Consider the following 10,351-nt stretch of genomic DNA (forward strand, 5'->3'; position numbering starts at 1 on the left):
CATTCACAAATTGAATTTTTGTCAACATTTACTCATAGAAGCCATAATGAAAAATGCTTGCGTCTATGTCACCCCATTGGCTTTTATTGTACGCACATAAAAACATGCTTTGAGACATGCTTTGAAATACGATGAAACAGTGGTGTACGCTGTAAGAAAAAAATCTAAATTTAGAGTATTTATTTACAGCTAAGCTACATTTAAGCTACATTTATTTCTACACCAGCGTAGGATTTACTTTGAAACCATTTCCAATCAGATATTTCCCAAATCATTTTAAAGGTACAGCAAGTAATACCCTGAAAGTATAAAAACTAAAACAGTATTTTCTTGCAAAACATGCTCCAGTAATCTCATTCATATAGGTTTGGAACGACATATGGGTGAGTTCATGAATTTTCATTTTTGGTATGGAACTGTCGTATAGGAGCCACAAGACCTTCGCTGTTTGTTCCCAGGTACAAGGAATGAAGGGAGTTTTGATCCAGATGGGGTCTGGCAGCTGTGGCCATCATCCACAACCATTTTTGGTTTAGACTGGGGGAAGAGGCTTGCGAGGACAGGATGCTTGCTGTAATGGACTGTGTGATGCAAGGTAGACCACAAAATGTCTTACCCTCAGGTGAGAGCTGAAGAACATCTAGGTGCGTGGTGGGGGAGGGGAAGCTAGAGATGAACGGGCCATCAAATTCTGAAGAAATGACAGATGGAGACGAGAAAGATCACGTGAAAGGCAGCAAATGCGTGTGGAAATTAAACGCTGTGATTGAACACATTTAAAACGATTTTGGGCTTTTGTTTGTGATCTCCATTAACTGTCAGCAAGCAAAAAAAAAAAAAAATGGCTAAAATCGTGTGGTGTGTGGACAGCATGAAATGAGACGAATAAAGATTCATTTCATTAAGAAGTAAAAATCCCTTTCATTTGAATCACTTCATTTTTAAATAATCTGTGAAATTGTGAAACTGTGAAATTCCTGGAAAAACTACATTTATTCTGAAATCGAAGCAAGCAAATCACAGCAAAACGATCTCTTTAGTGCCTTTCAGCTGTCAATGGCTCTCAAACTACTTTATAGTTCACCCACAAATGAAAATTTAGCCGTTAATTCACTCACTCTTATGCCATCCAAGATGTGACATTATTTCTTCAGTAAAATAGCAAAGACGATTTTTAAAACATAAAAATGTGGTCCTAGGTCATTATTCATTATATTCAAAAAAGCATATCAGCGAACACAAAATTAATACTCATGGTTTACGATGACATGTTAAGGTCTTACGAAGTGAAACAGCCGGTCTGTGCAAAAACTGAACAAGATTTACACCAATATAATCAGATCTGGGCCAACACTACATGTTGATGTCTAGGAATCAACTCATCCTTTTACATAAACCATGATAAATAATAGAAACTTAAATTTTGTCCCTTCGTTTAAATGCTTGGTTTGCGATTACAAACTATTTTTCGGTTTGTGTCCAGACTGTTTGGAATACCTGTTTAAAGGTTTATAATGTTGTTATTCACCCCATAGCTGGTTGGTTTGGTTCAAGGCTTATAAATCTTTAACAACTTTTGAAAAATCCCTATGAGAAAGAAAATAAATAAAAATATAATAAAAGCGTGCGAGGGCACTGTTGCACTCTTTTGTGAATTTCAGAATTAAATGATGTACATTCTCATATAGCCTACTGTTGAATTGTATATATTTTTTAAATATTCTATTTTCGTATTTACTTAAAGTGACACTGCTATGGGTAAAGAAAGGTTCGCATTTTGGTTTTAGGAGTCGCCAATAAATAAAGTTGGTCTAATAAAGTTACGTTTTTACTGCTCCAAAAGCGTCTCCTCGTGGCAAAGAATGAATTAGCATGCGAGCAGGCAATATGGTAATATTTTATGTTGACATCAACTTGAAACAAATTGAGATTAATTTTGAAAATGACTCGTTTGAGTGATTCAGACTTTCTTTTAAAAGCAAAGACAAGTCAAAAAACTGTATTTTATATATATATATATATATATATATATATATATATATATATATATATATATATTTTTTTTTTTTTTTTACAAATACATATGGGAATTCATTCAAACGATTTCACTTTTGTCTTAAATGAAAGATTATAGTGATGTGATTAATGAGCTTCTTGGTTTAATTAATGGCTTAAACTTCATTGATTCATTTTTTTTTTTTTTTTTTTGGAATGAATTTTGTTTTTTTATGAGAAGTATAGTGCTGCTGAAAAAGCATACGGTCATTGTTTCCCTACTCAGAATTATGTCTCAATCGGCCCTTGATTAACACCTGAGGTCAGCCTTTGTCCGGCGAAATTATTTACTTGATTTACGGTGATACAACACCACAAACACTAAGCAGGCCTTCTGTGCTGGAAGTTTTCATCTCTCATACGCAGCCACATTTAATAACCTAATAATGATGAGGCCGGTTCCCTGTTGGCAAAATATCTCCTCCACACAATAAGGTAATATAAAAGAGAGGGGGAAATACGAGGAGAAAAAAGGAAGGACAGAGGAAGAAAGAAGCTGCAGGAGCCCGAGCAAAATGTCTCTAGTCAGGAAGGAGTTAAGGCCATAAAGATGTACCTCAGCCCTGACCCTTCACACTCCAAGGTATCCCCTGCGTGGAATTCTTATTCCCCACCAAACTGACAAAGTGTTTTTAATCTTTTCTTGCCCTCTCTCCTGGAGATTGGGGAAACAAAAATCAATACTCGCTGGCAGGCGATCTAGCAAGCGGGTGAATTACAGAGGCCGCACTCCGGCCACAGCCGCACGGAGGGAGGCCTTGGAGGCGAGGGACCTTGGGAGTGGCGTTTGAGATGCAGGGGTCAGCGGTTCAGCCCAGGTCCGCAGTCTGAAGAGCGGCGTATTTACTGCAACGGCTCACCGTAATGAAAAATAACTCCAGGAGAGGAAGAAAGCTAGACAGAGAGAGAGAGAGAGAGAGAGAGAGAGAGATGGAGAAAGGAAGATAGAATCTCGGTGAGGATGAGGATATTGAAGGGGGGGGTATGCTTGTTTTATGTCTGTCAGCAGTCAAACAAAAGCTTAGGAGGAGAGAAACACAGGTGCAGGGCGGGCCATCGCACATTATCTGTTCACCCTACCAATCACATCTCTGAAATGTATACTAAAGAGGTGTAAACTACTTTCACAGGGATCGTTCACCCAGAAACTGAACAGTGAACTTTTGAAGACGGTAAAAAATGAACTGAGATTGTACAACTGTTAAAAATAGCCATAAGAGTATCTCCAAAGTATGACATTATAAGTCATCATTTACTGAAAATCGCAAACACCCCAACCCCCCACCCTTAACTGCCCTACTACTACTAGATATAAAATATCTAATTTAAAATAATGACTATAATAGTATAACATTAGATCTAGTTGGAACAGTTAACACTAGAATATGTTTTTTTTTAATTATTATTTTGGAGTGTGAATAACTGTGAATAATGATGAGCAAATGTTTACAGTTCCTTCAACTGTGTTTCTTATTTGTATGCCTGAAAGCCACGACCAGTGATGTTAATATTAACATAATGAATAATAACTATTAAACTATTAAAAGGCATAGATGAGCTAATTTTAGCTTTAACTTATATTATGGTGTGTGTTTACCATTACATCACTAGGTTTCAAAATGCTATTCAACAAAACATAAAGCACTTACTATCGAAGAGCTAAATTTAGAAGTCTTTCACAATCAATAAGCTGGCTGGCACCTGTCGATTTGTGTCTTTCTCTGTTAATTATCCACTCTAGCCTAGCAGCTGTCGTTAGCAAATCAAATAAAGCCAAATTACTTCATGTACAATAAATCTGTGTTTCTTTTCTAATGTGCTTTTAAGAGTTCAAAAAAAGCAGCACAGAAATCGGCTATTTAGCACAACAGCTCTCTTAAAATGCACAAATGAAGTTTTTGCTCCGTGAGATTAAGCACATAAAAGACTGTAAATATTCAGGCTCTTTAATGATTATTAAGATATCTGTATATTTGCATTTATAAACCATTCTAAATATTCTTTAACGAGGTGATAGAGCATATCAGAACATACTTTTCCCATTTATTTGATGCCATTCCCAGAAAGCTCATTGGAGAGCAACAAGGACAAGCTATATATTACCAATTCACCAAATGAAGCCTTTTTTATTTTCTCTATATGAAATAAGCACCTCATTTAGGTAAACAAACATTCTGTGTTGATGGGGAGATTGTTTCAGGAAGCTGTTGCAAAAATGTCAGATTACTCAATTATCCCACCACCCGACAGCTGGCAGGCAAAACAATTAGGACTGTGAAGATGATAATGATGATGATGATGAACTGAATCTATAATGCCTTTATTTTTTAAAACAAAGCAAAAGAATTTCTGTCATGACCCTGGGCCTGTGGGCCTACGACAGAGCTTGGTCTGGATCATACAGTCTGATCGGACTATAGACAATGGTAATCATGCAGTTTTAATTATGGCTGTCTTTTGAAGGTATGAATTCAGTATCGAGGCCCTTTATTGAACATTTTGGAGCCTTGGGAGTCCAATGCTGTAGATTGATTTAGACAACAGGAAGGAGGTGAGTCTTTCTGTGATCGATGATTGAAAGCTAGCTGATTTGCTCACTCTCAGAGGGCTCCCTTGCCCTTTTTCTGAGGTGATAGTGGAAATAAAAGAGTTCTCACAAAAATTTATTTAGTAGCTTGACATTAAAATAAACCAGATGGGGTCCATAAAAAAGGCTACAGGGGGTGAAGATATCACATGCAGTATATTAAATTATATATATATATATATATATATATATATATATATATATATATATATATATATATATATATAACACGTATTTACCAGCAAGTAAAATCTAATTTGCTTTCTTTATACATATATAAATATGTATGTGGGTGTCAGTCGTGTGTTTATCTTGTCCTGTGTTTTTTCTCACTCATGTTTCCATATGCCCATATTTGGTTTTCCTGTTCCAGTCTCTGATGAGATCTTGCATCTGTGTTCTGCCCTGTGTTTCCAGTATGGTATTGGATTGTGTACACCCGCTCTACCTGTCTATCTTGTCCAATCAGGACCGTGAATTTCCCACATCTCAGCGCTTCTTCATCTCCTCATTCATGCACTGTAGCAGCCTAACTGTGACAGAATGCTAGATCCAAAACCAAAAGTGAGTGCCACCTTTTTTCCCATTTGATTTCATTTTTTTTCTCCCGCAGCATGGAAACCGCTGCGCGATTGGCCACTCTAGTCGATATCTCCCTTTGACTGTGTATGCCAGGGAATTCTGCGGGCTTACTGGACGATGTAGCCCGGTAGCCCTCCCAGACACCACCAAACTAAGTTGGAGGGAAGTTGTCTTCTGGTGTCTGGGGAGTGTCTGGGTCCGAGCCAGAACCAACCCACTGTCAGCCGCTGCTCACATAAACCTGCCGCCGTCCATCCCCAGTCAAGCTCACTGCCGTCCAAAGCCCAGTCAAGCCTGCCCAGTCGTGGCTCACTCATGCCTCCCACCTTCTAGGGGAAATCCACACAGCAGCCTGTGGCTCACTTAAGTCTGTAGCCATCCGCCACTAATTCAGAGCTGCCTGCCACGACTTACTCCAGCCCAGCGCATCATCCAGTGTCCACTCCTTGTAGGTGTCCACCAGTCTCTGCCCTTGCGGAGCACCACCTAGTCTCCGTGCTTGCAGAGAACCCTCCAGTGTCCACGCATCCAGAGTACCCCCTAGTCTCAGTACTTGCAAAGCACCATTCAGTGCCCACGTTTGCAGAGCACACCTTAGTTTCTGTGCTTGGTGAATGTCCTCCAGTGTATGAGCTTGCAAACTACCCTCCAGTGCCTTTGCCTCATACGTGTCCTCCAGTCTTCATGCTTGCAAAGCGCCCTACTGTGTCCGCTTCTCCTGAGCGCCCCCCTGTGCCTGCTGTTCAAAAGTATCCTCCCAGTTCCAGCTAGAGGCTCTCCACATTGGTCTCCCGAGTCTCCAGACACGAAATGGACTCCCAAGTCTTCAGACCCGCAATAGCTGCCTAGGCTCCCTGCTCCACCATGGGTCCTGGAATGGCCGTCACTCTGGAAGCTCTCTGTCGAGTCAAAAATAGTATGAGGCTTAACATCAAAAAGACACAAGAAGTACAATACTTCTACTAGTATTGTCCGAGAAGTCCTAAAGAAAGTGTCTGAATTCAAATATTTGGGTTCATCAGAGTGCTGGTCCACCCCAACTGTACATGAGCAAGCCCTCCACACTATGGAGATGAAGATGCTCTGTTGGAGCCTGGGACTCACCCGATGGGACTGCATCATGAACGCGGACATCCACAAGCGACTTCGTGTTGCTCCGACTATAGATAAGATGCTTGAAGCAAGACTGCAATGGTACGGGAATGTGGTACAAAACGAGGAGTTTTTAGTGGCTAAGACTGTTATGCATACTGATCCTGACGGGCGCCAACTATGTGGACTGCCAAAAAACGGTGGCTCGATCAAATAAAAGAAGATATGAAGATGGTTAATGTATACCCAGAAGATGTTCTTGACCATTCTAAGTGGAGAAGACAATGCAGAAAAGCGGAGTCTATGCCACAGTGGGAACAATGCTAAGAAGAAAAATGTATTATGTAAACATCACACATATACATGTATATATTTCAGAAAAATGTTCATATTTGTGATACAAAGCCAAACAGTTTTAGTTGGCACTTGTAACAAAAAACAGATGTAATATAATTTTGCTTGTCATAATTTTTCATTTAGCCAGCTGGCAGGTTTTTTTTAATTAAAGTTGAATTTTACTTGGCAAATGTTTACTTTGGACCAAAAAAGCATATTCTGCCGATATCAAAAGCAATGCTAACTAGGTGAATAATCAAACAATAGTTAATAATAAAAAGACATGCATGTTAACAGAGATATGGGGTTTCAGCTGCAAAACAACCAGCTCCTCCACACCGTCTCAAAGACAGCTCTGCACTTCCAAGTTTTGCAATCTCGTCTCCGTTTGTTAAGAATTTTATGTAGCACCTCAGCACTTATCTGAACACTCTGCGAAACTAAACGACCTGAACTCTGGGCAACCCCCGCTGAAGGGCTTTCTCTTTTCTGTCTCTCATTTGCATTAGCATATTAGAGTGTTTTCTGGGAAAATGAGCTATAGAAATTAATTCAGGATTAATTGGTGCCTTTATCTCGTTAGGACAATCTAATTTGGGGGATGATGGAATTGTTTAGACTCCCTTTTGCATAATTGGATTGCAGTGAATGGCTGTCATTATCGTCTCTTTAGCGGTGTCTGCGGACCCCCTCTTCCTGGCCTCCACCTCGTAAAGAGCCATCATGTGTTCAGCCAGTATTTTGCTAACCCCTGAAATACAGCAATGAGCCAAAGACGAGCATGTGGCTAACAGCACAGCAGTGATTAGCTCTCATATAAAACCATTAGTGCACAGTCAAAACTGTTCACGGGCTAGTTTGAACTCCATCCCATCTGACACACAGCATATAGGAACAAACAAAAGAGACAATGGATGGAGCATGAGCAGAAATAGACATTTGGCTGTGCATAATGATGTTAATCATTTTTAATAGTACTTTTTAAGTTTTGTATATGAGTTCTCAAAAAGCAAAAAAAGTAGCAGTTAAATGTGCTGAAGGTATATTTCACCATTACTACATTCTTTACTAGCTGTTTTGATTGTCAGCGGGTTTTGACAGTAGCCTAATTATCTGCTTACAGCCAGCTTCATCTGCGCTATCACGCTAACAACAGCATCAATTTATACTTTCCAATTCCTCAACCATCAGCCTAGATATGAGCTTCTAAAGAACTTGTAATTATATGCATTACAGTTGCAAACGAAGTTCATTTTTTTTCTTCATTTGAGGGCAAAAAGAAGTTCGAAAAAGGCTGAGCATGGGTATACCGTTACCAAACATTCTGACACCCCCATGCCGTTGAAGGCGGGGTGTAGATTAATGTTAACATGACTCAAGGCATTCGCACAAAGCCTATGCGTTTTTAGCAAAACAAAGGTTTATTTATTGTATACCTAAGATCAACAGCAGTAGCATGGTGTAATATTTATCTGCTTGCTACCTTTCCTTTGATTCTTTTTATGGCTTTGGAAAACTTGCGTCTGATGTTTCTCTAACTCCAGGTCATTGAAACAAGCTTCGTTGTAATTTCTTTGTAGAAATTAATTGCTTTCGCTCAGTGGTGGGCTGTCAGGACCAGCAAAGCTGCTGGCCTAAACACTAGATTCACTGAGTAGTTTTTATAATTTTTTTCATTAATGTATATTAAATGATCTCCAATAATCTATTCTCTTTATTTCACGGCTTTTTTCTTGGATGCGCTGTTTCTAGTAGTGTATATTTATATTAGAGCTTTAACCAATTATATTTCAGCAATCTTGTTACGATAACGTCAGCCTCGTCTTGTCCTTTGATTGGATAATCAGAGAGCGTACTAGTTAAACCTAGCAAACAGCGCTGTAAATCATTTTTGTTTCCACAGTATTATTAACGTTTCCCAATATTATTCGCCTTCTGTAAATCTAAATATTAAAGTTCTGAATGACCGCAAAAAACCACACATCTCCTCGGCATCAGCCAAGCCAACCGAGTGAGCTGATCAAGACAACAACGTCTCTGCATTTAAATTATGAAATGCCTTTAGCTAAAGATTTAGTTTTTAATCTTGTCATTATATATTACTGACACTATGCTCTCCAGATTTGATAATGTTCAGTGCTTTGACAAAATACGTATTGCTAAAAGTGCTATATAAATAAAGGTGATTGGTTGACTTTTCCTGAATGAGAAACAAAACGGGAAACCACCACGGACCAACGGTAGCCCATTGGTGAGCCAAATTAAACTGAAAATGAACTTCCTTTTGGTCTGATTTTGTTAAAAATTACGTCATTTCAGTTTGTTCTTCAAATTTGTTTGTATATAGGGGCCTTTCCTCAATAATAAAAAGCAATTTGTGTCTCTGTGGAAATTCATTTATTACGTTGTCACCTATAAGCTGGACTTGCTTATTAACAAAAAACCCAAAAGTTATATATTTGGCAACTGTAAATGCCTCAATCAGAATTTCTCTCAATAAATGGGAAAGCAAAGTAACTTTCAGTAACTAATAGGTGTAACCATAAAATTAAACCTTCCCGAAAAGGTAATCTGGTTACATCATTTCATTAGTATCATTTAATAAATACATTAAAATCAGTCTATGAAACCATGAATGTAATATTTAAAGTGTCCCTATAGATTATGAAAGATTCATATTGACAAAACTGCCATTTTTTACCGCTCTAAAAGCTTCTCCTAGTGGCAAAGAATGAATTAGCAATTCCATTTAAAAACAACTTGGGATTCATTTTAAAAACGTCTCGTTTTGATGATTCAGAGTCGACTCTGTCTTTTGAGAGACAATAACTTTCAGATTTAAAACTTTGCAGGATTTTTTCATTAACCGAGAGCCGTTTTACCCACTGCCTTAAAAATGTCATTTTCCAGATTCCATAACAGGGGTACCGTAATGAATCTAAAAAACATCTCTGAAGTTCTTCATACAAAATGCTACCCTAAAATATACCCTATGTGTACAAGAACCGCGTTTTATGTTTAATGAAGTCGCGCTGAATATCCTGATTCATTCCGAAAAATTTCACATAGCAGAAGCAGCATGGGTCGCGTGAAAGGGGTTTCGGGTTGACTTTAAATGCTCATTTAGACATGGTCCGATTCCTGCTCTTGGGCACATATGAATGTTTTTTGCTGGTTTTTCGCTGTGCAGTTCTCAGAGCTGCCGCATTAAGACGTTCCATTAACAGCGATCGCTGATGGAATGGGGAGGTCACTGGAGTATCAGTTGATTCACTGTTGTCAGCACCCACAATTCTTGTCTGCCTAAACTGCTTGGTAACTATGGCAACAAGGCTGGAGGGCCCACCATTGTCTCACATGTGGTGAAAGGGAATCGAGGATATTTTTTACACAGCGAGAATGAGTGTGACAAAAGCGAACAGGAAAAATGAAATGATACACAGCCAAAGATCGATATAAGATCACAAAGCACTTATCAAATTTTATGGGCTCATAATAACTTTTTTTTTCACCGACACTGAATGTTGATGACTGAACCCTCAGATGAAGTTTGAAACCCTCTTCGCCTGTCTCCCATTTAAAGCTTGCGAGCTGGATCATCAGTGATGTGCAATTTGAAAGCATTATTATTCAAGCACAGCTCGTAATGCTATTATACTGCGGGCCATTCGAAGTTGTAAACAACAGCGGAAAGAGAAA

The sequence above is a fragment of the Puntigrus tetrazona genome, chromosome 2 (assembly GCF_018831695.1).
Source record: "Puntigrus tetrazona isolate hp1 chromosome 2, ASM1883169v1, whole genome shotgun sequence".
NCBI lineage: Eukaryota > Metazoa > Chordata > Actinopteri > Cypriniformes > Cyprinidae > Puntigrus > Puntigrus tetrazona.